The sequence below is a fragment of the Camelus ferus genome, chromosome 30 (assembly GCF_009834535.1).
Source record: "Camelus ferus isolate YT-003-E chromosome 30, BCGSAC_Cfer_1.0, whole genome shotgun sequence".
NCBI classification, from domain to species: Eukaryota; Metazoa; Chordata; class Mammalia; order Artiodactyla; family Camelidae; genus Camelus; species Camelus ferus.
This window is the reverse complement of record NC_045725.1, coordinates 22286378-22313096: the sequence shown is the minus strand read 5'-3', so window position 1 is coordinate 22313096 and position 26719 is coordinate 22286378. Positions and strand designations below refer to the sequence as shown.

General features: G+C 47.2%; 2 long non-coding RNA genes across 2 annotated transcripts; one reads left to right on the top strand and one right to left on the bottom strand.

Moving 5' to 3' along the window:
- Window positions 1-2722: 2722 nt before the first annotated feature.
- On the top strand, window positions 2723-22693 carry LOC106729358. Its single transcript, XR_001365760.2, has 4 exons — window positions 2723-2948; window positions 16455-16575; window positions 20577-20720; window positions 22481-22693. It is a non-coding gene; the product is annotated as an uncharacterized LOC106729358 (long non-coding RNA).
- On the bottom strand, window positions 12274-20527 carry LOC116660601. Its single transcript, XR_004316177.1, has 2 exons — window positions 19221-20527; window positions 12274-16743 (listed from the first exon to the last, which is right to left on the bottom strand). It is a non-coding gene; the product is annotated as an uncharacterized LOC116660601 (long non-coding RNA).
- Window positions 22694-26719: the final 4026 nt, after the last annotated feature.

Below are 26719 nucleotides of genomic sequence, written 5' to 3'. Positions count from 1 at the left end.
GGCTGTGGCTGGCCACAGGAGGTGGGCAGGTGATAAAGGCAAACCAATCAGGTTCCTTTTCCTGGGGATTTGAATCATCTGCCAACAAGATCTCCAATAGAAGCTCCTTCTGAGCCTCTGCCACTGTGCTTCCCAGATCTGCCCTGGTTCCTGCTTTCATTTCTGTGAGCTGCCCAGGATCATTCAAGTAACCTCCTCCGTTTTGCCTTATAAGTTCATGAGTCAATTTCTATTGCTTTCTATCAAAAAACCTCCACTGATACACTGTTCAAAGACTGATGCTTGAATTTCTTCCAGAAATACAGCAATACCATAGAACTCATTTGACAGGAAAATGACCTCTTTTATTATGGTCCATTTCTCTCAGCAGGTCCTGAGAGCTATTTTTAAAACATGTCGTAATGGAAAGAAAATCTTTTTCCCTCTGTATCTTCAGGTCTCTGTTTTTGTGTTTATTTCTGACTCTGTCTGTGTTTGTCTGTCTGTCTGTCTCTCTCAGAGGAGGACGAGAAAGGAGGAGTAAAGAAGGAAGCAGAAGACGTGACTCCTATGGAGCAGAAACTTCAATTGTATAAAAATGTGGAAACTTCCAGAACCATGTCTGGGTTTGGCTCCTAGGAACGCCCGCCTTTGTAGGAGAAGAGTGTGTTTCTAATGCAGTGCTTGATTTGCTGTCTTCAGCTTCTGGCAAAGTAAAGATTCACTTGGGTTGGAAAGTTATTCCCTTCAGAGTGAGAATGATTATGTCTGCATTTTCAGTTATTTGCTTTTGTGTTTTCTTAAATGAGAGAGTTCCTCCAGAGTCAGAAATTCTCCAAGTGCTCGAAAGACTTCTCATCTCAGCTGCAGCTCTGTCTGTGAGCTCTTTCTTCTGAAGAATGGCTCTAGGATGCTCTTCTACAAAACATTTTAAAATGTGGTCTTGGTCTCTTTTTTTTCCTGAACCACATCAAAGAGCGCATATTGTTTCCTCTCTGAGAACAGAACTCTTTAATGACAAGAAAGAACAAGAAATGAAGCGGCCAGCCATCCCTATTAGAAGAGGTACCAGTTACCCTTACTGTGAAAAACGATCCCATTTCTAGTCACGTTTTGAAATGTAAGGTGCTTCTGCTCTTAAGGAGCTGAGGCAGGCTGGGGAGAAAGAAATTTTAACCAATAATAAACATAATCCATGCTGTACACCAGAAATTGTAAACTGACTACGCTTTGATAAATATATATATATATTTAAGTGGATAGACACTGAAACAAAACTAAAGAAAACAAACCACAAAGGCATTTCTTAGAATGTGAGCCAGGTACTTAATTGGTGTAACTTTTCCAAAGAATTCCAGAAGTAATTCTTAGCTTCTTGAGTTGATGAATCAAAAGTTGTAAATAGGAAATTATCTCTGGAAGCTTACTGCACACTATTTTGTTGAATGAATGAATGAATGAATGAATGAATAAATAAATAAATAAATAAATAAATAAATACATAGTTTCGAGGGAAAAAAGTAACCATAATCCAAAGTGATGAAGGCTCCAGTAGAGATATGCACTGAGTATTCTGTTTTCTTAAATATTTGCAATTCCCTGCACCTTATGAAGATGTGTAAGTAGGGAAATTCATGGGTAGGGAATTTCAAGTGTACTGACATCATGTGTTTTCCTACCTGAGACAGGTACAACGGGGTTTGGTAAGTATGGAAAGGGACATATAGACAAGGAGCAGGGGTGTTACCTCTGCCCCAGAGTATCTTCCCAATTCATCCATTAGACCATCAATGCTGACAGGATCTCTGTGCTTATAAATATGAATTAGATTAAGTTTATCAGGACTCCAGTGCAATTTCTTCTTCTCGCCTTTTTTCTGGTAATTCTAAATTCAGGCGCTTACTCTGTGGTGCATTCTTAACAATTCATTTCAGTTTAGCTAATAAAGTGTCTCTTTATTCGAGGCACTGTGCTGGGTGGGCACTGGGAACTGAAACTGAGCAAGACATTGTCTTGTAGCAGGAGAGACGGGCAATTAACCAGAATTCAACGTGCAGAATATGACGCTCTAAGTGTTCACTCTGCCCATGTCCTCCTTCTGAGCAAACAGCCAGTTTTTAATGCAGAGGTCATCCAAGGTACCAGCAAACACGTCTGATGTCCTGAGGAGGGAGTGATTAATTTAGAGCAGAGAGAGTTTGGGGTAGAGGTTAGTGTGGGATCAACCAAGGTGATATTTGAATTTGGACTGAGGAGTGTGCAATTTCATAAAGACATACTACAAAGAATGAAAAATATTTGTAAGAATTTGGAGGTATGTGTGCACATGGAGAACTGGAGTCATGAAAAACGACTATTGAATATTATCTAAGGGTTGCGGGGAGCAGAGAGTTGGAGATAAGGAAAGCTGGACAAGTAGGGGTCAGAATGTGAAATGAATTTGGACTTACCCCCTATTGCAATGAGGATCATCAATGCTTTGTAGGCATGGGACAACCTGAGAGATAAAGTCCTCGTTCAGTCTGGGTGGTGGGCGGTGGGCGGCGGATACCCAAATCCGCGCATGCTCAAGTTCTGTAGTTGGCCTCCCCATATCCGCGGCTTGCTATTCGCGGTTCCAATCTGCAGATTCAACCAGCCGCGGATCGGTTACTTACCGTCCCAGGTTGGTTGAATCTGTTGATGCCGATCCCAAGACTGTATGCTTTTGAAAGAAAAGTCCAGTCTCAATAACAAGGAAGGAATGTAGTTTGTAGCTATGAGGTACGAGGAGGCAAGGTTAAAGGCTGGACGACCAGTTGAGCTATTGCAATAGTTTTGAGGTCCTGACTCGGAGGTTCAGAAGTGGGACGCGATCAAGAGAATCAACTAGACGTGGCAGAACTGTGCGCGGTGATCAGTGTTCACTTCTCGAGTGTGGAGCTGTGATGACCACAGAGACGACCGAGCTGGAGAGCACTGGAGAAGGAGTAAGCTTGAGGGGGAAGGGCATTCTTCTGGTTTCGAGTCTGAAATGTTTGTGAAACCCCTAGAAGGCGAGGGTAGTCAGAAGTGGCATCGGTAGGTACGGAGCAGCGGGGAAGACCCCTTCTTTCTGAGGTGCTGCTCATTCTCACCTTGCACCTCCTCTGAACAGAGTTGCTTCTCTGCTCTGTCTGCTGACAGTAGGTTTCAAAAATAAAACAATAAATTTGAGAGGAAATGCTGACTTGATGGATGCAGGAAACTAGGAAGGAAACCGTGGAAAACAGACAAAAGCCGTAGACAGCCAAGCAGCGTGACTAGGTTTAGTAACTTATTGAACCAATTTTGGGCTGATGACCTTTGAGGTCTGGCTGCATTTCATTCTAGCTGATGACGCTGACTCTCAGGAGACGTTCAGGTTATGACTGGCATGCTCTGTTTAAGAAAACTGGGGCAGCAGGTGTCATATGTTGGAGAACTTTTTCGTTCAAAACAGCTATGTTCAAGGTTTGGCATTTAAAGGAATGGAGCAAAAAGTTTTTTTCTTAGGCTAATTATTGTGGTAAACAACCTAAAATTTACCATTTTTACCATTTTAAGTGTATATAGTTCATTGGCATTGTTACGGAAACGCCAGGCCAGCCAAGAAACAAGCACCACTCAGAGGGTTGGAGTACTCAGGTGTATTACGCCGGTGGTCTCAGAGGGGCTTCTGCTCCGAAGCTAAGAGCACCTCCAAGACGTGCGCATGAGGTTTTATAGGGTAAAGTACAAGCTAGGGGTATTCGGCCAATAGGCGTGGAACAGCTTTAGCAGCATCATTATCACAAAAGTGGAGGCAGGGAGGCAGCAAACCAACATTCCAAAGCCAGATATGTATCTTTGAAAACCCAGCTGGCTAGCAAAAAAACATGAACAGCAAACCAATACTAATTAACTTAGATTTACAAGTTAGTCCAGCAGAACTCAGATCAGTATTCCGATACTTAGATTTGTGAGTTATCTTGTTAGCCCAGCCCAGCCTCTCCTTCACATTCCTAGACTTGTGAGTTATCTTGTTAGATCAGCCCGGCTTTTCCTTCACCTGCATTAAGTACATTCACAGTGTTGAATAACCATCACCACTATTTCCAGAACTTTTTCATCATCCCAATCCAAAGCTTTGTACCTATTAAACAATAACTTTCCATTTCCTCTCTCCCTGTCCCTGTTTCCAGTTTCTGTCTCTTCAATTCTACTACTCTAGATAGCTCGTATAAATGGAATCATACAATATTGGTCTTTTGGGGACTGGCTTATTCACTTAGCATAATGTCTTCAGGCTTCATCCATGTTGTAGAATGTGTCAGAATTTCCTACATGAATAATAATTCTCTCTCTATCATAGGATATAAAATGTGTATAATAATTCTATATAAATATAGGTATCATTCATCCATTGATGGATGCCTGGGTTCCTTCCACCTTTTGACTGTGGTGAATAATGATGCTATGAACATGGGTGTGCAAATACCTCTTTTGAGTCTCTGCTTTCAGTTCTTTTGGATATATAACCAGAAGTGGGGTTGCTGGATTTTTAATTCTGTTTTTAATTTTCTGTGGAATTGTCATACTGTCTAAAATAAATCTTTTAATCTTCTTCTTTACTGAATTGCTCCCTGTCCTTTAAGGTCCTCATAGAGTTCTATCTATTCCAGGAGGTCTTCAGTGGTCTCCACTCTTTCTACTTGTTTTTTTGTGGGTTTTTTTGGTGGGGGGGGCGGTAATTAGATTTATTTATTTATTTACTTTGCTGGAGGTCCTGGGGATGGAACCCAGGACCTCCTGCATGCTAAGCACTCTCTACCACTGAGCTGTGCCCTGCCGCCCGCCACTCTTTATACTTGTATTCTTTGTGCACACAATTTGGCATCTGACTGAATACTCCCCTGTGGTATCTGATCTTGCTCCCCAGTGGGTTAGTTGTAGATCCCAGTTTAGCCCCCAGTTTACAATCAGGTCAAGTTCAGGAGTGTCCTCCTTCCCCACTGTGTGTAGTGCAGAGACAAGGATATGGCAGATACTCAGGAAAAAACACCGATTGAGTCTCTGAAGTACCTCTAGAAGGAAGCCTTATGTCTTCATCTCTCGTATTTTAGGGGCTTGGCTGAACAGCCAAGTTATTTTGCAAGAGAACCCAAGACAAGCTCCTGCACAAAGTGGGAGGTGGAAATGGCAGGGGCTGGGACAAAAGGATTGGGGTGGGGTTGACACTGGCATTGAGCAGTAAATGACACAAAACTGAATTTTAATCTTGGCCTTATTGCCTGCTCATGTGGCTTTGCAGCCTTGCACGAGTGATTAACTTCTCTGAGTCTTAGTTGTCCATCAGCAAAATGAGGCTGCCGCGATACCACTTTACAAGCGCTCTGTCTCTGTCTCTCTCTCCCTCTCTTGGCAGTGTTGGTGTTTTACAAAAATGTCGGTATTGTTTTGATTCAGGGATGATGATGCCAAAAGGTGCGGAGATGACTGCCATTGAGGAGAGAGTTTGTTACTCAGATTGCCTTGAAACAGGAGGCACATGACTCCTTGCAGGGCCACAGGGGAAGCGCCAGGGTTGGGCAGGAAGCAGAAAGGGTGAGGGGGGAGCGTGGATGAGAGCCTATGCTGTGGCTTTCCCGGGAAGGGATGGTGGCTGCAGGGTAGGCAGGGCAGACAGGTTTAGGACTAGCTAGTCTGGACAATTTCCATGGGCTCCGTAACCTACCCTAGGGGCTGTCTCTAGTCATTTGGTACCTGGCCTAGGAATGATTAGGGCAGAGAAATATTGCCTCCTGTGTGTGAGAGCCACTTGGGGGAGGTGCTTTGATATAGGCTTTGGGTTGGTTAGTTTGCATATGAAGGGAGCCCTCCCGGGTGGGTAGTTTGCAGTCTCTAAGAAGTGGCTGCCCTGGGAGGGGCGGTCTCTCCCCAGCCCGCTAGCCTCAGGTGCTAGAGCATGAAGAATACAGAAGATTAGAAAATACAGTGTAATGCAGTAGGTGTGTGAGGAATGCAGACTGGCTGTCAAATATAGAGCTCACGATTCCCATGCTCCCGGGGCTCTCGGCCCACACCTGCCCCGATGCTAAGGAACCACTTAATCTACCGGCTGGAGAATAATAGTCATTAGGAAAATAACCTTTCTTTCCCCAAGTTCCCCAAGGATTCTGACTTTGCTGGGTCCTGTCTTTTCTGAGCTCCCTTTACACAGAAAGGTTTTTAAAGTCCTGAAGATAAATTTCCCTGAGAGGTTAAGAAAATGACCTCGATGGGGAGAAAGTGAAACCCTGGCTTCAAGGCAGGATGGCTCCCTTCCAAAGAGGAAAAGAGAAAATTGACAAGAATACTCAAAAACATCATCCTATTTTCAAATGAGGGTTACAGCTCAGCTGTAAGACTTCACTGAAGTCTAATCTTGAAAAAAGACTTTGAAATAATAAACCTCGCTCCAAATTAGGAACGCCTGCAAATGTAGTAATTTCTACCTAAGAGGCTTTGTGTCCAAACATGTCATTTGAGAGCCCGGCAGACAAAGGAGAACGGCCTGGAAACAAGGCCACCATTCAGGCCGGCAGCCCCCGGGCATTGGATTCCCTCCCTGGGCTCCAAAGCATTTTCCAGCACATCAGGCACCAGCTTCAAACCTGGTGGGAAGCAAATCTAAGTGTCTCTTTTAGTAAAAAACAAAGAGAATGCTGTATTTCACAAAAGAAAGGAATCCTACCACTCTTAGATTGGCAGACCTGGAGCCCTAACTGACAGTAGGCTTGAATTTTATACTGAATTTTAAAGCCACCTTTGGGCTGGCAAAGCTTGCTCAAGGGGCAATGCCCCAGATCCTCTGCTGAGCACCTTCAACTGCCTAGAAGAAAATATCGATTCATATTTATCTTTGTGTTCCTGAGGATATGTAAATGAAGGAATGATCCTCTAACCAGAAGGCAGCTTTGTGGGACTGACCTAAAGAATAATAGATTAGAAAAGCTTAGGTGACTCAAATTCACCAGTTCATTCTTTCACTCACTCATGCATTCAGCTAAAAGATAAAGACCGATTGCTACCCTGTGCCAGGCACCTGAGACATAATTAGCCTCGTGGTTAATAGTGAAGGAATAGTTAACAGGAAGGGAAATAGTGGCATCTTTAGGGGGTGGAGAGTGGCAACTCTCATACCTGTAGGTGGAGGAGGAGAAAAAAGACTTTCAGGAGCTGCAGAAGAGAGGAGAAGGGAAGGATGGGACCATGGGCACAGGGCAAAGAACACAGCAATGGGTAACAGGGTATCAGATCAGGGAGCGAGACATCTCTGGTCACAGAAAGAAAACAAAAGAAAAGACTAAGAAACTGAATTTTGAAAAGTGAGTGGAAACATTTAGCTGTCAAGCAAGGACCCCGATCCAGCCCAGGTCTAAACTCTAGGGGGTGAGGTTGGGGAGGAGAAATGGGCGTCTTTTAAGGGTGAGAGACCACGAGCCATCTTGGTCCCAATTTAGGAGAGCAAAGTCTCTGAGTGTGACTGATGAGCTTGTTGGTTACCTAAGCCCTGGCTTGCTAGATGTGATCAGCTGTGGGCGTTGGGGACATCCCGCTCCCTCTGCCATGTATGCGAGGTGCCCAGATTGGGGTTGTGGCTCTTAGTAAGGTCGACATAGTTGTCAGCAGGTGGGGAGGCCAGGTCAGCATTTGTCATGCTTAGGATGGGGGACAGAAACTGTACGGGTGGCGATCCCACTACCTCCAACAGTCCTTGGTCGTGGGTATATTCTGAGCCCCTTGTGGTAGGAGAAATCCCCTAAGATTTCCTGTCCTAGTCCCAGGGTCTGGGACTATGATGCAATACCATGCCCTAACTGTGTTACATTACATGGCAAAAGGGATTTTGCAGGTGTCATTAAGGTGACTAGCCAGTGACTTAGAGTTAACAAGGAGTCATTTGAGTGAGGCTAGTTGAATCACATGAGCACATTAAAATCAGAGTTTTATCTGGCTGAGAGCAAGAGGGGGAATCAGAGAGACTGAAAACGTAAGAAGGACTTGATGCACCTTTGCTAGCTTGAAGATAAAGGGTGTCACGTGCAAGGACAAAAGAGCAGCCTCTGGGAGCAAACAGTGACGCCTAGGTGACAGCCCCCAAGGAAACAGGCACTTTAGTCTTACAGCTGCAAGAAGCTGAATTTTGCCAACAACCTGAATGAACTTGGAAGTGACTTCTTCCCCAGAGCCCAGCCCAGCTGACACCTTGTGTTCAGCCTTGCGATACCCAGAGCAGAGAACCCCACTGAGCCTAACCTGTAGACATGTGAGTTAACAGATAGATGCTGTTCTTAGTGGCTAAGTGTGTGGCATTTGTTCTGCAGCAATGGAAACTGCTACAACCTTGTGAGTGTCAGACATTGGGCTGGATGGCATAGAGACATAGTTGCCCCCTTCGGAATCACCTTGTGGGGACAACAAATGCAGGCTGGTGCAGAGAAATACAGGATTCAGGAGGGGCATGGAAAATTGTGGAAAAATCACTGCTGAGATGCTCTGAGAAGAGAGGGGGCTGTGGTAATGAGGCCCGGGGTCAGGGATGAGGTGGGTGGCTCCAATTCTAATATAAACCCCAACATTTAGGTGGTCCTGGAACCCCAAAGATGCTCTGTGGCGGGATGGGTATGCATATGGGGGCAATTTCCCCCTCTCTTTTTACCATCAAAATCAGTGGGAAAAGAATCAAGAAGTGAGGATTAAGGAAAGGATATAGGGGAAAATGCTGCCTGTTGCTAAGAATTAATGAGCTGTCCCCTATGGTGTTTATCACAGATACTATTAATAGACTGTCTCTGTTTTGCTGTAAAAGACTCTGCTACTGCCCAATTATCCAAAATTCTGTTTCTTTTCAACAGTGCCTTATAAAGAGGCAGCACGTTCAAATAAAAGGAATGTTCAGGAACCCAGGGGAGATTAAGCTGTCAGCCAGCTGAGGCAGGCCCTCTCTTGGGAACAGATTAATCCCTTCTCTTTTTTTAATCTCTGCAGACTCTTCCCCAGGGCCCCACTGGAGGAGGATGCCAGTGGGGAAAATGTACCTCTTGCAGACTCTTCCCTTCTCTGAAGGGTGAGAGGTGGTGGGTGGGAAGGGTTGGTTGAGCAGTGGCAGATGGAGGGGAGGCAGGGAGGCAGGGAAGCAGTGCTTATTAATGTCTGGCAGAGAGGTCCGCAGAATAACACTCTTCAAGGGGGTCATTTGCATCCTGCCAATTAGCATCTCCAAAGACCCTGATAAATGAATAGAAGAACATTCATTGGCTTTGCCATGCAGTGTTGCCATATTAAGAGTTTGCTTTGCCGTGACTCTCTGTCTCCTTCAGATTCATTGGATGTTTGTCCTCTTCCTTCCCAACCTGAAAGGTAGAGCGTTGGAGACTCAGACCATGAAGAAGTAATCCAGTGACAGAAAATATTTACAACTGCACACATCCACTTCTTAGCTTTCACTTACTGCAGTATCTATCTTGATTATTGCCCCAGGCTGAATGTTTGTGCCCCCCTTCCCCCGCCCTCCAATTCATATGTTGCAATCCTAACACTCAAGGTGATGGTATGAGGAGGTGGGACTTTGGGGTGTGATTAGATCATGAGGGTGGAGCCCTCACAAGTGGGATTGGTGCCCTTCTAGAGGAAGTAGCTACCTTGTCCCATCTGTCATGTGAGGACACAGTGAAAAGATGACTGTCTCTGCGGAAGCGGGCCCTCACTAGACACTGAGTCTCCCGGGGCCTTGATCCTGGACTTCCTGGCCTCAGAACTGTGAGGCGTTTATAAGCCACTCGGTCTGTGTGTTTCGCTATAGCAGGCTGGAAACTTTAAGACAAGTATCATGGAACCTACCCTGGGGCTTGGACACAGGTGAGAAATTGAGGATGGACCTGGTGCTGATTCAGTCCTTGGGGTATGATTATCTCCTTGAAAGTGCCCTTGCCTTCCCTTGAAGGTATCCTGTGGGTTCTTTTGTGCAGGGTGTGTGCTCACCTTGCTGCAACGCCTCACTCATTTGTTGCCTGCAGGGAAGTGTCCACATTGTGGACTTGTTCCTGGCTGCCTGTCTGATTTCATATTTGGAATTCTTTCCTCCGTTCTGATCGCTGCAGCCACTCAGGGCTGTTTTCTGCTTCCCAGATGCTCCCTGTGCTCTCTCTTCCCCTTTGTTACAGCATTCTCTCCATCTCGAAGCTTCTGGACGCTGCCTCCTCTCTCTTCTAGGCAAACTCCTTATTCTTCAAGTCTCAGTGCAAACTCTACTTCTAGTATGTGTTCCATGATACTCCCCAGCACACAGGAGCTGGTTTCCCCCTTGATTGGCAAGTTGTATTGTAATTGTTTGCTTGAAAGGCTCTCCTCTGGACTCGACTGCTTGAGGCAGAGATTCTGTTTTGTTTTGCTTGTTTTCATATTCATATTTTTCACATTCTTAGACTTCCGTAATAAATATTTGCTGACTGAATGACTCCAGAGAGTGTGGACTGTTGTGCAAGTGACGCTTGTAAAGTGCCCTGCAGAACAGGGAGCTCATCCACCAGAGTGTTCGTTAAATGCTGGGCTTCTTGTGGAAAAGGAGTGATCATACTGAGAAAAATGCAGAACCCTTTAGAGTGAAACCATCTGAAGCATTAACATTCCTGGGGGGAAGGTTCATTTATGGTGGAAGTGAAACAATTAGACTTTAGCGAGGACTTGTGAGACATTTAGCTTTGGAGAATTTGAGGTTGATGATCCATTAGGGAAGAAAAAAATTAGGTGTTTCCTGTTGGCGCTGGTCCTCATCTGCAGTCATATTGATTTCAAATGCTGTCTGCGTTTGGCAGGGCAAGCAGTCTTCCACCCGGTAACTCGTTGCCCAGCATCTGCACATGAGCCACCATGTGCCCAGGCACGTTAGGTCTGTTTGCTTACTAAATCGCGGTTCCTGCGCTCGTCAGTGGCGAGCAGATAAATAATGTGATCGAGTGTCATGTTTTAACCTAACAGTGGAAAGAATAAGAGATTTGGAGTCAGGAGACTCCCAAAGTCCCAGCCTTGATTCTGTCACTCTCTGCTACTGTGATTTTTAAGCTTTAGCTCCTAAATGATATAATCCTCAAAATGGGGTATAACAGTGACAGCAGTAATGGCCCCACAGGGCTATAGTGACTATCAAATGAGATGCTTTAGATGTTGCTAAAAGACCCCCCCCCCTTTTTTTTTAACCCCCTTCACGGAGCCACTGGGCAGTGAACCCAGGACCTTGTGTACACCAAGCATGCACTCTACCACTGAGCCATACCCCACCACTCCCAAAGATCATTTTTTAAATTTTTTTAATTTATTTTTAACATTTTTTTATTAATAGTCATTTTACAATGTTGTGTCAAATTCCAGTGTAGAGCACAATTTTTCAGTTATACATGAACATACATATATTCATTGTCACATTTTTTTTTCGCTGTGAGCTACCACAAGATCTTGTATATATTTCCCTGTGTTATACAGTATAATCTTGTTTATCTATTCTACATTTTAAAATCCCAGTCTGTCCCTTCCTACCTCCCGCCCCCTTGGCAACCACAAGTTTGTATTCTATGTCTATGAGTCTGTTTCTGTTTTGTATTTATGTTTTTGTTTTTTTGTTTTTTTTAGATTCCACATATGAGCTATCTCATATGGTATTTTTCTTTCTCTTTCTGGCTTACTTCACTTGGAATGACATTCTCCAGGAACATCCATGTTGCTGCAAATGGCGTTATGTTGTTGGTTTTTGTGGCTGAATAGTATTCCATTGTATAAATATACCACATCTTCTTTATCCAATTATCTGTTGTTGGACATTTAGGCTGTTTCCATGTCTTGGCTATTGTAAATAGTGCTGCTATGAACATTGGGGTGCAGGTGTCATTTTGAAGTAGGGTTCCTTCTGGATATATGCCCAGGAGTGGGATTCCTGTGTCCTATGGTAAGTCTATTCCTAGTCTTTTGAGGAATCTCCATACTGTTTTCCACAGTGGCTTTCCTTGCTTCCCTCTCCCACTCTTAATGATTTAGATGTCTTCTTTTACAATTTTGTGTTTATTCTATTTGTAATTCATGGTAGTTAATCACCTTTCCAGTTATGAGTTTCTCATTTTTGTAGCATCCTGCTTCTTTTCTATTCAGAGTAGACGAGATCATTCTTTTTTAAATGACAAAATTATGACTTTCATACAACCATGAAATAGATAAGAGTCAAAGTTTTTTTTTTTAACTCATTGGTTAACGTACAAACCAGTAAGATATTCAAATTGGCTCAAATGAGAATTTCACTTAACAGAGATTTTTATTCTCCTCGTTTGTATTTGCATTAACAGGAATCTGTGTGTTCTTATGGACAGAAAAAAAACTGTGTTGTCAGTTTCCTGCAACCTAACTTCTATCCCTACAGAGTTGTTAAATTGCTTAGTTGATCAAAAACAATCCAAGGTGTGCACTCAGTGGAGTCAGAGAATTCCTGGAAGGTCTGCTAGAAACCCCCAGCACTCTACTACCAGGACACCAGGATTCTTTTGTGCGCATTTCTGAGCCTGACGATTTTTCCTGATACCCCATAACTGGGTATTCCTGCCCGCGGATAATCCTGCCTTGCCCTCTCTTTCTCCTTGACAAGCACATCACACCTGATCTCACCCGTCCCATCCCACCCTCTTCTCCACTGGACACAATCCTTAGAGAAAAGGATCACTAGCCTTAGAGGAAAAGCTGTCCCTTCTCCTCCAAGGCCACTCTCCTTTAAGTAACTTCCCTTTCTTGTTTTTTTTTCAGTGGTGTCCCCTCTCCTCCATGGTTCCTGCTCTGTGGCTTTGAAACATCTTTAAATCCTTCTTAACTTAAAAACAAACACAAAACAAAAATATGAAATTGCTCTCATCTGTTTGTGCAGTTATGCTGTGTAACAACAACAACAAAAACCTTGACATTTTGATGGCTTACAGCCAAGATCAACAAACTTTTTCCTTAAAGGGCCAGGTAGTAAATATTTTAAGCTTCGTGGACCACAAAGGGTTTCTGTTCCTATTTATTTTGTTTTTCTTGACAACTCCTAAATAATGTAAAAGCCATTCTTAGCTTATGGACAGTAGAGAAAGAGACCGCAGACCAGTCAGGTTTAGAGAAATAAGTGTTTCTTTTTCACTCATGTCTCTGAGGCGGAATATTATATCTGTCCCTCCCCACACTGATGTTGGGTGTGGCCACGTGCTTGTTTGGCCGATGGGATGTTAGCAAATGTGGCCTGACATTTGGGTACCTGCTGGTCCAAGAAAGATGAAAGACATATGGAGCAGACCGGGACCCAGATCTCAGCTTGGAACCATGCCAGCCAGGAGCAGCTTAGATTAGCCAGACCTCAGCCAGCCTGTGATGGGCAGGGTGGATGACTGACTGCTTAAGTGTGAACTGCCTAAGTAGGGGAATTCAGTAATTGCAGTTGCTTCTGTTTTGCTGATGAAAGTCTTAGACTAGTGTTCCTGGAAGTGTGATCAGGGACAACCTGCCATGTGTGATCAGTCACCTGGGGTACCTGTAAGTATCAGTTTCCTGGGGCCTCATCTTGGAGGGACTAATTTGGAGTATCTGGGGGGAAGACTTAATACTGTGCATTATTACTGCACTCCTTGGGGAGTTTGAGAACGGCTGTCTCAGACTTCCTGAGTTCTTTGGTTCAGATTGATAATAGTGACTTTTATCGGGTACCTACCATCTGCTACATACTTTGCTTATATGCATGATCTTAGTTTTAAGTCTTGCAACAACAACTCTTAAGAGGTAGGTACGACTATCCCCATTGTACAGTTGGGGAAACTGAGGCTCCGAGCGCTTAAAGAACCTGGGATCTCATGTCTATCAAGGAGCAGGGTCGGACTTAACCTGTGATTCTTCTACTGTGCCTGCTGCCCGCTGGCATGACTTAATTTGGTTTAAAGCTTTAGTCTTACTTGACGTATATAATTATGCAAATCAACCTGTGCAGTCAGTCCGTCTAGCCAAAAAAGTGTGGTGAAGCAGAAGAGAATAGGGCCCTGGGAAGGGAAGGAACACTGCGCAGCAATGCCTGTGGGCTGTTTGTGGAGCGAAGTGGCGGGGCTGGGGCTATGCTGTCCGGGTTCATAGGTGGTTTCTGGCTCCTGGGGACCTAGAGAACCGAGGTCCTGAGGGGAGAAGTTCCGCAAGGATAGCAGGCCCAGCACCGAGGGACTGAGTGGTCCCTGCCAGAGATGTCTCACAGCGGAGCCAGACCTTTGAAGAGAGCAAACATCACACAGGGGCCCGACATTCCCTTGGAATTGCCTGGGGAGGGTGTTTAGAGTGCAGTTTTTCAGGCTGCCCTCCCCCGACTCCCCAAGCCCCAGATTCTGACTTAATCGTTCTGAGTCACACTCAGGGATCCTCTTGTTAGCAAGCTTTCCCAGCCTGATGTTGGTGTTTTTAAATTACATTTTGAAAAACACTGAACTACAGAAATGATTCACCAATGGTAGATTTTTCTCTTTGAAAAAAAATGACCTAAGGAATATGTCTAGCGTAAGTAAATTCTAAAATGCAGACAAATCAAAGGAAAAAAATCACTTGAAATCCTACCAGTCAGGAATATTACTTTCAACATTTTGATGTATATTCTCCCATATTTTCCCTGTGTGTGTGTGTGCGCATCATGTGTGTGTAGATGGGGATGTACACTATATGTTACTCTGTAGCTTGCTTTTTGCATTTAACGATATATTTTAACATACCCTGATGTCAATAAATATAAATGCAGGTCATATGTGCGGCAGATTTTCAGGTACCAGTCGAGACGGTTGGTTTGAGGGGTGGTCTGGGACCTTTCGCCTCCCCTTCAGCCCTCACTATCTGTCAAACAGTACCCTTGGGTGGGGCCAGAGCTTGGGGTTCATCTCTGTACCCCAGTGCCCTGCATTCAGCTGTGCTTTACAGAGTTCTGAGTGGGTTGGGTGGTAGGGAACTCTTGGTTGGTTCTGGGCAAGGAGCATCCTTTTCCAGCATTTTGGGCAAATTTGGGGCTTCCAGAAGCAATCCAGGGTATTTTCAGCCTTGGATGCTAATCCTGAGAGTTTTCTGGCTTTGAAGCCACTGTCAGTCCGCAAGGCTGGTGGCTTTGGATGAAATGAATGTCTGTCCCTAGCCGCAACCCCCATCTCCCACCCATGGAAGCCCTTGGGGACAGGGTTCAAGACTGACTCAAGGACTGAAACCGTAAGCCAAGCGAAACGGTTGCTTAAGCAGCTGCCTTTGAGCTGCAGAGAAGGCCTTCCCCAGGCTCTCCAGTCCCTGTGCAGGCCCCTCCACCCAGGGCCCCTGCAACAATACAAAGTTCAAATCTATGGCTACATAGAAGCATTTGGGAACAATCAGGGGCCCCTGACCCCTGACATGTGACCTCAGGGCCACCCTCCCTGCCTCAGAGACTGGGCTTGAGTCCTTGGAAACAAAGAAAAAAAATGTGTTGTAGAGGCCCATTTTTGAGAAGAAATGAACTTAAAATACAATCGCTAGTAAACTTAAAAAAAAAAATTGGGATAATTGGCTTCAGTCGGTGAGATAAACAAACACCACAGCAAATCTTTACCCTCCTGTTCAGGGGTGTCACGGGGGCCCGCATTTATATTTTCCCTGTGCTTTTATGACCTGGGGCCTGGCTTCTCTCTGCCTCTGGAGTGGGGCCCAGTGCAAAGCAGGGCTAATCACAGAGCAGTTTCGGAAATGAGGGTCTAGAATGGAATTTCCTCCGCACGTCCTCCCGTCTGCGGCCTCTCCACTGCCTTCCCCCTCTGGAGGGCTCTGGGCCCCGCTCTGGGCAGAGCTGGAGAACAAAGGGACTGTTTCTGAGTTTTCCCAGGAGCCCAGCAAGCCTCGCGTGGTACGGAAATTCAATGAAAGCAACTCTTGTGTTCCCTTCCCAGTGGTGGGGCTGTCAGAAGAAAATAAATCAAGTACTGCACATTTGTGGGGCTTACTCTGTGTAAATCTCTGTGGGGGGAATACAAAAATGTATCTTGCAGCTAGGAGCCTTGCCCTCAAAGAGCTTACTGTTTGGTGGGAATACCTAATCAGCGCAAGGGAAAAGTCAGCTCACAATTCAGGACAGCCATCCGAGCGATTGTATGACACATGAACGTTACAGGCCTTAAGAGTTCAGGAGATGTGAAATATCTGTGGAGCATCTCCTCTGTAGACAAGATGGGGGTCACAAAGGCCGTCTGGTGGTAACTTGTCTCAAAAGACGGTTCCCATTCATTCTTTCCTTCCTTCTGTGCACAGGCCATTCTCTTGGAGAGGCCGAGTCTATTTCTTCACCTCCTTGAGTCTGGGCTGGTCTGTCACTGCTTTGACAAGTTGAATATGGTGGAAGTTATGTTGTACCAGTGAGTCCCGGGCCTGGCCTTTAAGAAGACTGGTAGTTTCTGCTGCTTCTCCCTTAGAACCCAGCAGGCATGCTGTGAGGAGGTCCAAGAAGCCACGTGGAAAGTCCAAATGGAAGACAATTCAGGATCTAGGACCCTCGTTCCAGCTGCGTTTCTGCCAATGGCACCAACCTGCCAGGTAAGTGAGTGCGCCATCTTGGAAACAGACAGCCCCGTTCATTCACCTCAGCCGACACTACCTGGGGCAGGTACGTGCCCTTGTGCCGGGCCCCACCCAGGTGCAACACGGTGAGCAAATCAATGACAGTTGTTGCCTTCGTGCATCTGTTCTGTCCTCACAACAGTCCTAGAAAGCAGATATTACTAGTTTTATCCCCCTTTGTTGATGAGGGGCAGAGATTAAAGAGGTGGAGCAGATGATCCAAGATCACACACCTAGTAAGGAAGAGAGGTCACGAGACTACAGGACGTGCCCTGGGGTTGGTGCACATACCAGTTTGGCAGGAGTCAGGGATATTAATCAGGGAGCTCTGTGATATAAAACAGGGAGATGGATATATTGGGATTGAATTAAGGAGGGACCCACATGCCAAGATAAAAAGTTAGCACTTCATTTACTAATGACTATTAAAAAGTGGTCACTAAAGGCTTTTGAGTAGAAGTGATGGAATAAAAAAAACTTAAGTTAGTGGTTGACATTGGTTAGTTTGAAGGAACAGAGGCTGTGAGCAGATGGTCCAGCAGAGGGCTAGAGTTGTTCAGGAGGCAAGTGATGGGGATGCTGCCTGGGGGGCCAGAACTGGGGATGGAATGACCCGGGCCAAGACTTGGAAAAAAAAAAAACAATGTTAAGATCTACGGACTGACCAATGGTTCCAAAAATTTGAATCTGAGTGTCCCAAAGGAGAATCTGTTCAGGTGATGCCACTAAGGGAACTGGTAATGCAGGAAGGACAAGTAGAAGTTATGCACTCAAAAAGTTGCTTGTAGGGGGAAGGGTGTAGTTCAAGTGGTAGAGCACATGCTTAGCATGCATGAAGTCCTGGGTTCAATCCCCAGTACCTCCATTAAAAATAAATAAACCTAATTACCTCCCCTTGCAAAAAACAAAAAACCCCCACAATAATAAGTAAATTAAAATAAGTAAAAAAATGTTTTAAAAAGTTGCTAGTAGAACTAGAACAGATTTGAGGAAGATGAATTAGGTTTTCGATATGCTGAAACTGAAAAGCTGGCAAAGAATGAAGATGTGGAAATCGTGGCCCCTGCCCTTAAACAGTTTATAATCTCGAGTCTCCTCTTTCTCACATATATACACACAATCCCACAAGCAGATGTAATACACACTCATACACCGGATGGCAAGTAAAAGTGGTGCATAATAAATAACAATAAAAAGAGTGAACTGCCAGAACGCCAGGGACCGAAAATAGATGCTCCGAGTGACCTGGAAGGGAGTGATCAGTGGCCCTGCAGCATCCAGTGGTTTACAGTAGAATCAGAGGCAGGATCTTGTAAGATGTGCTGAAAACCAATGTCCCAGGGTGTGGAGGGACCGTGGGAAAGAAAGGTGATCAGATTATCATAGTCAGTGCATGTTCTTTGAAAATGTGATTTTTTTTTCTTTTGCTTTTTTTTTGGGGGGGGTAGGTAATTAGATTTATTTATTTCTACAGAAGGTACTGGGAATTGAACCCAGGACCTGATGCATGCTAAGCATGTGCTCTGCCACTTGAGCTATACCCTCTCCACTGAAAACATGATTTTTAATGACCACAGAGTATGCTAGCTCGTGAATAACCACCATTTATTCAACTATCCCTATAATTTGTATACATTTATGAGGTTGATGATTTTGGCTCTTACAAGCAACACTAAAAGGAAAGTCTCTGTAAATAAATTTTTGCATGCATCTGATCATTCTTTGAAGACGGATTCCTGGAAAGGCAGTAGTGAGCTGAAGGGCGGTCATTTAAAAACACCCTTGACACTCACTGCCAAACGGCCTGCTCGAGATGTCGACAGCTCACATTTTGTCCAGCCGTGTATCAGAAGCCTGTGCCGCCATTCAGGTGACAAAGGAGTGAAAAGAAGGCATGAAGCTGTATTGTCTGCATGATATTTTTGTAAACGAAATATGTGAAAATAGATGAAAAGAGAACCCAGAATGTTAACAGTGCTTAACTCTGGGTGATGTGGGTTTACAGGTGACCTAATTTTCTTCTTTATCCCTTTCTATAGTTTATAAGTTTTCTAAATAGTATATGCATTACTTTAAAAACATTTTTTTAAGCAGAAAAAGGAATATGACAGGAAGAACACTGTTGTCCCGGGTCCCCTGATGGCAGTGTTGGCTGGGACAAGCCATGCAGCCGGGCTGGGCGTCTGCGGCCTCATGGCTGACCCAATTGCTGGTGGTTCTCAGCTCCGGGAGGCATTAACGTCACTGGAGCCCTTGAAAAATTCCTTCCCCCGAGTCCCACCCCAGGCTCCCCCTGAATTGGTGGGGTGAGGTGGGGCGGGGCGGGGCCCGGGCCTGGGTATTTCACAGAAGTGACTGAGGCCCCCTCATGAGCAGTTTTGGGGCGAGCACCCCGGACGCCAAGGCCCCGGGGAAGGCCTCTCAGGCCATGGCGGCCCTTCCTCCCAGCAGAGCTGCAGTCCGCCCCTGGAGCCGGCGGAGAACGAACGGGGCGGGGCCCTGAGGGAGGCGCTTTCTCTGTGTGTTTGCAGCATCTCAGCCGCAGGTGGAAGGTGATCGGATTCCTAGCCACCGACGCTTACAGACAATGAGTCAGAACAAAACAAAACCGCGTCTCTCACCGGGGCAGGCAGTTCCTCCTTCATTCCGAGTTCTGATCCAAGAGATCAGAACGGGAAGGCCCGGCAGCCTTCGGCCCTCTCCTCCCGGGCTAGGGAGGCGGGCCGGCGGCCGCCCTTTGGGGGGCTGCGGCGGAGGAGAGGGCGGCGGCGGCGGCGCAGGAGGGGCCGTGTGTGGCCGCCTGCGTCCTCCGGGCCAATGGGGAGCGGCCACCTCACGCTGGCCCGGCGCCCGGCCTGGCCGCGGCCCGGCGAGGAGGGCAGCGCAGCCCTCTGCTCCGCTCCTCCGGCTGCTTCTGCGGGGAAGGGGGCTGGGCGGGCTGCCGGTTCCCTCAGCAACGGGGCCTGGCCCGGCGCCTTTGTGAGGAGGCCCCAGCGGGAAAAGCGGCGGGGAAGGAAGGGAGGAGCCGCCTTTCCAGGGCCTTCCCTCCTCGGGGGTGGTGGGAGCCGGAGACACCCAGGGGCCCTCGGCTGCGGAAGGCGGGGGAGTCTTTAGGGTCCTCGGACCCGCGAGGGGGCCTGTGGGCAGAACAGAGTCACTGCTCACGTGCTGAAAAAGAAGGTGCAGCCACACTGGGCAGCGGGCAGGGCGAGGAGGTGTCAGAAGGGGCTCCAGGGAGGGCGACCCTTCCCCTTGATGGGGAGGAGGCCATTCCCTGACGGCCCTGCTTGGCGGCTGGTCGTGGCCTTCGGCCTGGAGAACGCACGCTTGGCATTTTCTGACCAGCCTGTCCACATGACCAAGTATGCTTCTCAGCATTTCTTTTTTCAGAGCCCCTTAATAGCTTTCCCCTCTCAAGCCTCCTCTGCCTCAGGGATCCGCGATGTACCCCCGTCCCTCCTCTAACCGCTTTGTGCCGTGGTCCTCGCCCCCTCCCTGGGCCTCGTCCATTACTCCTACTTCAAGGCTGTCTCTCTGTGTTTGTCTTTTATTTCCTTCACTTGCACACATACGTAACCACACACACAGACCCTTTGCAAAAACAAAGGCCACCCTCCCCTCCGCTTTCTGGTCTCAGTTTTCTGTCTGGATGTTAACAGTTCTGACGGCCTTGAAGGTGGATCGATAGACCCATCCAGGCCTGAAGACATTAGCAAACTTTGTGAACCAGCTATGCCATATGCTTTAGAAAGGGTCTGTCACTAGGCATTTTCAGATGTCTTCAGTCCTTCAAGATGTGAGCTTCCAGATGGAGAAACATAGCCACTGTAAAAGTGACTGCTCTTCCTGACCACCCCCGAGGAGTAAGATGCTAGTGTATTTTGCAAATGCGATTTAAGTCCCTTAGAAATAAAAGAAATGTCTTCTGGAGGCATACCTTGCTGTGTTTGGTCATTCCCACAATGCCGTTTCTGTAGGGGCTGTTGTTTCAACCTGGAAGATGTCGTGATATTAAGTGTCACGTCGAGGAGACTCAGTCACCCGTTCTTGAGATGCCTTTTTAATGCTGACACGTCACTGGCACAGAGGAACAGTACCCAGGGTGCAGTAGCACAGAGCAGGTAAACCCGCATCTAATCCTCCTGAGACCTACCCCCCAAATAAAAAGACCCCGGTTCATTTCTCACAGGGAGGAATGGGACCCCTAGACCAGTATCTTTTTGGGAACTGCCAGCACAGCTGTCCCCAGATGGTTCAGTAGCTCACGAAGCACTTAACTTCCTTTGGCTTCACTTCTAGCTTCTGCAGACAGGGTTGCTGTGAGGATTAAGGTGATTCGTGTGTGTTGAGCATGTAGCACGGTGCCCGGTGCACAGGGAGCAATAGTAATACTGTCTTTGACCTTCCCAGCCTTGGGAACGTGCCTCTGTTAGCTCCACGGCTCACTATAAGCTGGCGCACAAGGAGTAGGAACCTGGGTTCACAGCCACAGAGATGGCAGCTCAGGCAGGTTCGGTCCCATGCCCAGGGTCACCCAGCCAGTGAGACGAGATGAGACGAGACAGGGCATCTAGATTTGGCACTCAAAGCACTCAGCAACACACAAGCTCTCTCGGGAGCATCCTGACCGGTGTTATAAATGGGTTGCCTAGCCTGGGTCCCTGGAGGCTTGTTCTGTGGAGACAAGTCCATTATGTCAGTGCATTTGAAACCTGCTGGAGGCCGCCCTTCAGTGCCCGGCTTTTAATGCCTATTAGGCAGGTGGAGAAGAAGATCATCGAACAGGGGTGTTTCTGCAGCTCCTGTAGGGCTCGCAGTCCTGACTGTACGGCCCAGGTTCTCTGGCAAGGCTGCAGTTTGAAGGCCTTGGAGGAGAACTACTTTAAACAAAGACGGAGGAGATGGGTGTTCCCCTGCTGGTGTGACTTTAGGGGAGAAAGAAAGTTCCCTAATGGCAGACCCTCGATCCAGAGGGTCTGATATGAAATGTGTCTCAGGAGCCACCATTGAAGAATTATTCCTCTGAGGTCCTTACTCTATCTAGAGTCCTTTTTTCCAAGGAATATGCTGACAAAGAAGGAAGCCACCAGAATGATGGGGCCATGTTCCTGCCAAGCAATAAAGCATCGCCTATCGAAGCCGGGGAGGCCTGGGGGGCGGCGGGGAGTGAGTGGGGTAACAGGAGAGAGGCCTGGTGGAACCTCAGTGTTCTTGCCGTGCCATCTTCGGGAATATCTTTGATTTGCTGTTGGTTTCATGATCGCGCTGGGTTTTCTTGCTCCTCTTGGCTCTTTTTTGACCAAGAATGGTAAAGAGGGATGCTGGGGAAGGAGCGGGTGAGTGGATGGTGGAGGAGTTGGCTGCTGGCTGAGTGGAGGTGGGTGGAGGGAAGTTGTCTCTCACCCCAGCATCTGTGTGTGCAACATGCCACTAGCCGCACACACACCAGCACCCCCAACTCCTAGCCTCCCGCACCCCTGCAGCATTTTTAGAGAATAACAGTGCCACCTGGTGGCCATTTACATGCAATGCTCCTCTAAACCTTAACAAGAGTAACATAAGTTGTGTTATTCTGTACTTAACGTCGGTTTCCCACAGTCGAAAGTTCCCCCTTGTCCCTCCTGTCCTTTTCTCAGAAAATGAGCCAAGCTATAAATGGACTTCTGAGACGTGCTTTGCAGCATTCCCGGTGGTCTGGGTCAGAGAGACGATATTGAGAGAACAGCTCCTAAACAGAACTCCATGTCCCTTAGTGTCTTAATGCCCTGGCCTTGTGCTTATTTGGGAAAGAAGCTTGGGGAGCAGAGACGGGTGAAGAAAAGATGATTTCAGGAACTGATTCCAGCCACTGTCTGACACTCTGTATTTTTCTATCTGTCAGTTACCAGAAGAGCAGAGAACCCTGTATTATCAACAGCATCAATTTCTGCTTCTGTGACCCACACTTGTTCTCTCCGGTAATGGCTCATCTCACTTTGCTATAATTAAAAGAAATGCCATCCACTTGCCTCCCCGAGTTCCCACCCTGTGTCGGGCACTGTGCACGGGAGCTGGTGACGTCAGGGTGGATGCAGACAGAGGCGTGGGGCTTTGTTTTCCTCCCAGGGACTCAGACCAGGTCATAGGTGACCTTCGTCTCCCTAAATCACTGAGATGGTGGATACAGGGAGCTTAACTCGCTGCTTGGTACCCCCTAAGTGTCCTGTAACAGCGGCTCTGAACGTGCGTGCCTTATACGTATGGGACTGCATGTGTGTGTAGAGCTAACAGCTGTTCCTGAAGAGCAACATGAATTTTTAAGTGCTTTGGGATTTTGTAAGGGCTCATTACAAGGCATCAGGGTTTCCCGCTGTAAGGTTTTTTATTTATATGGGGGTTCAGAGGGTTCTTTCCACATGCTAACTCGTGACTCTTTGCAAAATCCCCTGGAAGTGACTGGCCAGAAAAGGGAACAGGGCAAACCTTAATCTGAGTAATATGGCAATAGAGTCAGGACAGGGAAGAAGCAGTTTTTCAACCTCCACCCCGGCCCTCCCTGGTCTGGAGTAGTGAAAGTCCCCTGCAGACAACCTGCTTTTGCACTGCAAGTTCTAGGTAAGGGAGACTCCTTATTTGCCTCAAGGTGGGGCAGGAATGAAGCTCTGAAACCTAATTCTGGACGAGCCCGTGAGCAAGAGAACAGGGAGGAGAGTGGAGGGCTCACGTTGTCCCTTTTCCTCCTCCCCCAACATGAGCATCAGTGAGAATGAGTGTCGAGAGAGCCGGGGTGGGGGCGCCGCAGATAGGCGTGCTGGAAGGGGCATCAGATGGGCTCGCAGGAGGCTTTGGGGGAGACACCGTTTTCTCGCCTTTTCCAGCTTCTCTTGGCCGCCTGTGTTCCTTGGCTTGTCTGCCCTTCCTCCATCTTCAAAGAGCATCCTTCCAGTCTCTGCTTCCGTCTTCACGTGGCCTTTGCCCTTCATCCCTAGTTCTCCCTCCATTCCTGTTAAAGATCCTTGCGATGACGTTGGCCCACCCAGGTAATGCAGGATAATCTCTCCGTCTCGAGATTGTTAGTCACACATGCATGGTCCCTTCTGCCACGTGAGGTGGCACTCCCAGGTTCTGGGGATTAGGATGGGGACACCTTTGGGGGCCATTATTCTGCCTCCCACACTGGGAAATCAGGGTGGAGAGACTGAATGTTGAAGAGGAGCTTCTGCGATATGCAGATCTTTCCACAACGTCAGTTTCTCGAAACCCAGGGACTGTGGGTTCTTTCACCCACGAGTTGCCATTGGAGTTCCGAACTGTGCGGCGGGAGCTGTGTTCATTCCCCACCTTGGGGGTGGGGGAGGTCATGCCTGGGGCTCTCCTGAGCTGGAGGTGGCGAGGCCCTAGAGCTGTACACATATCTTCCTCCAGAAAGCAGAGAAAGCCCTTCAAAGTCCAGCCATCAATGAGCCAGGCCCCACCGGTTGATAGGGAGATGCCGTTGGTCACAGCAGGCATGGAGCATGGAAAATAGATTTTATGACCAAAGCGCATTGAGTTCTTTTTACTGCCTCTGGTGAGACTGTTTCTGGCTTTGTGTTGGTGAGAGGAGTCCTGATGGGGACCATGTATTGAATGTCAGTGTTTCCTCCTGCTTTGCACGGGAACAGGTTCGAGGTAGGAACTGTCAGTGGAGAAAGCTGGTTCAGAATGCCTTCAAGTTTATGAAATCCTCCAATTAGCATCATTCAAAAGGTGCAGCCTCACCTCCCCCAGAGAGTAAGACAGTGAGGTGGCAGCCATGTGTCCCAGATCCTCCACTGGTGGGCACAAACCTACTGTCCTGTTGTCAGATCCTGCACCAGTGTGAGCCCACAGCCCTGAGCACAGCGGGCTTCCTGCTGCCCTCCTCTCCAGTATTGTGGCTTTGGAGCCCCCAGTGGAAGCCTCTCCATGAACCGTGGTCCCTTGGGTCATACTGAGGTTACAGTATCACTCCCCTGAGCCCTGCTGGCCAACCCCCCCTGCCACGATTTCCTGCTGCCCTTTCCCTTCGAAGGGGTTAGCTCCATCTCCAAGGTTTTGGAAAGCCCCAAGTTTAGGACAAGCATCCTTTCCCTATTCAAATCTCTTAAGTTTCACAGAGCTCTTTCCATCCTTTGATTATATCAGGGAGAAAAATCTTAATGAGGGGTGTACCGGATAGGAATTTGTTTGGCTGCAAAACATGGAAGACTTGGAGGGGAGGGTATAGCTCAAGTGGCAGAGCACATACTTAGCATATGCAAGTCCTGGGTTCAATCCCCAGTACCTCCTCTAAAAATTAAATAGGTAAACCTAATTACTGGCCCCCTGCCAAAAAACCCAAAACCAAAACCAAACCAAAACAAAAAAACCCCAACAAAATGGAAGACTTGACTATTGCTGGATAAGATAATCAGGGTAGGGTTTTTCAACCTCAGCATCATTGACATTGGGGGCCAGATAATTCCTTGTGTGTGTAGGAGGCTTTGTGGCATCCTCAGCTTCTAACCTCTAGATTAGCGATTCTCAGTGTGCAGGGGGCTAGTTTTGCCCCCAGAGGACTAGGGCAGTGTCTGGAGGTGTGTTTGATTGTCACATCTGTGGGGGTAGTGGAGGGTGGGCTGAGGTGAGGGGATGCGGCTGAATATACTACAACTCACAGCTCCTCCAAACAAAGAATTATCTAGCCCCAAATTTCAATAGTACCAAGATTGAGAAACCCTGGTTTAAAGAAGTAGAAATGGACATGTAAGTTGGTCCAAAAGGACCGGAGGAGAAAATCCCCGAAGAACTCCTCCCACCATAGAAGTCATACCCTAGTCTCTCCGCAAAGTCTCCTTCTCAGATCCTTCCTCCCGCTGATAAAGCTTGGCAGTTACTGGGATGAAACCCCCCGTGGAGGTGCTTCCTGGGAAGAGATTTGGGGGGGGGGCTGGTGCAGGAGGGAAGGCACTCACTTCATTTTAAGGATGGCTGAGGAAAACCGGGAGAGAGTTAACAGACGCATGCATGCACTAACTGGGAAGAGGGCCTGCCAAAATGCTGAAGGCCACCGAGCGCAGCTGCATTTGACAGCATGAGCGCTGATGATACTGATGCTGAAAAACAGAACGAGACAAATGTTGAAAGGACCAGATGCAGACACGGCCCATCGGAGACAGCAGGCAGGGCTTTTATTGTTTTGGGCTTTTTCTTTTTTTGTACTAAGTATGGGTTGAAACACTTATATCTCAGAGTACATTCAAGTATCACCTCCTTGCACCTGAAAATAAAGCAGGCCTTGATTACGAAAAATAATGAACAGATAACAAAGGGCAAATGGGAAGAGTGTTCACACATGCCTTGGCTACAAATCAATCGACCCCTGGGCACCAGAGCCTGCAGTTTTTGCTCTGTAGTGTAGCTGCGTGATGAGAAATAAACAGACATGGGTTGTCACCAATTGGAGTAGCTGTTGGGTCCCTCCCCACAGCCCCTCCCTGGTAACAATGACTCGCATGCAGGATGAGGGGGAAGGTCAGATATGGAGCCAAAGAAAAGAGAGGTTAATTAAAATCACTGTATGCTCAGCTGCCTGGTGCTTTGAATGTTGTTTTCAAACCTTTTTTTCCCTACCTACCACTAGTTTTAAATGTCAGGCGCCAAAATGCATTTAAAGAAAAACAAAACACCAAGTACAGGCAAATAGAAAATCATCCCGTATTTCTTGTTCTGCTTTTTCTTTCTGTCCTTTCAGATCAAGGGATGACACCATGTCCTGGTCCGGTGCGCTCAGGTTCAAGCCCCTTAAAGAGCTGGGCAGCAAAGCCCCGTGTGCGGGGGAAGAAGGGCTGGGCTGGGGACGGTTCCCCACAGGCAGCACATCCCAACACATGTCGGACTGTTAAAACGTTCTGGGGTTTCTCAGGTCCTTTGGCGACCTTTTCTTTTTTTCTTTCCTTTTTCCACTAAGAAGGGATGTGGTGGACAGAGGTAGCATGGTGGGTAAGCCTGTGTGTGAGTGGCCCTGTTAAAGTTTTTATGTGAAGACGTACCAATCCAAATGGACAGATTTAGGGCAGTCCTTGCTGATCAGGACTGCTGACTCTGACGCTGTTCAGAGATGGGGGAGCTCACCCTTTCT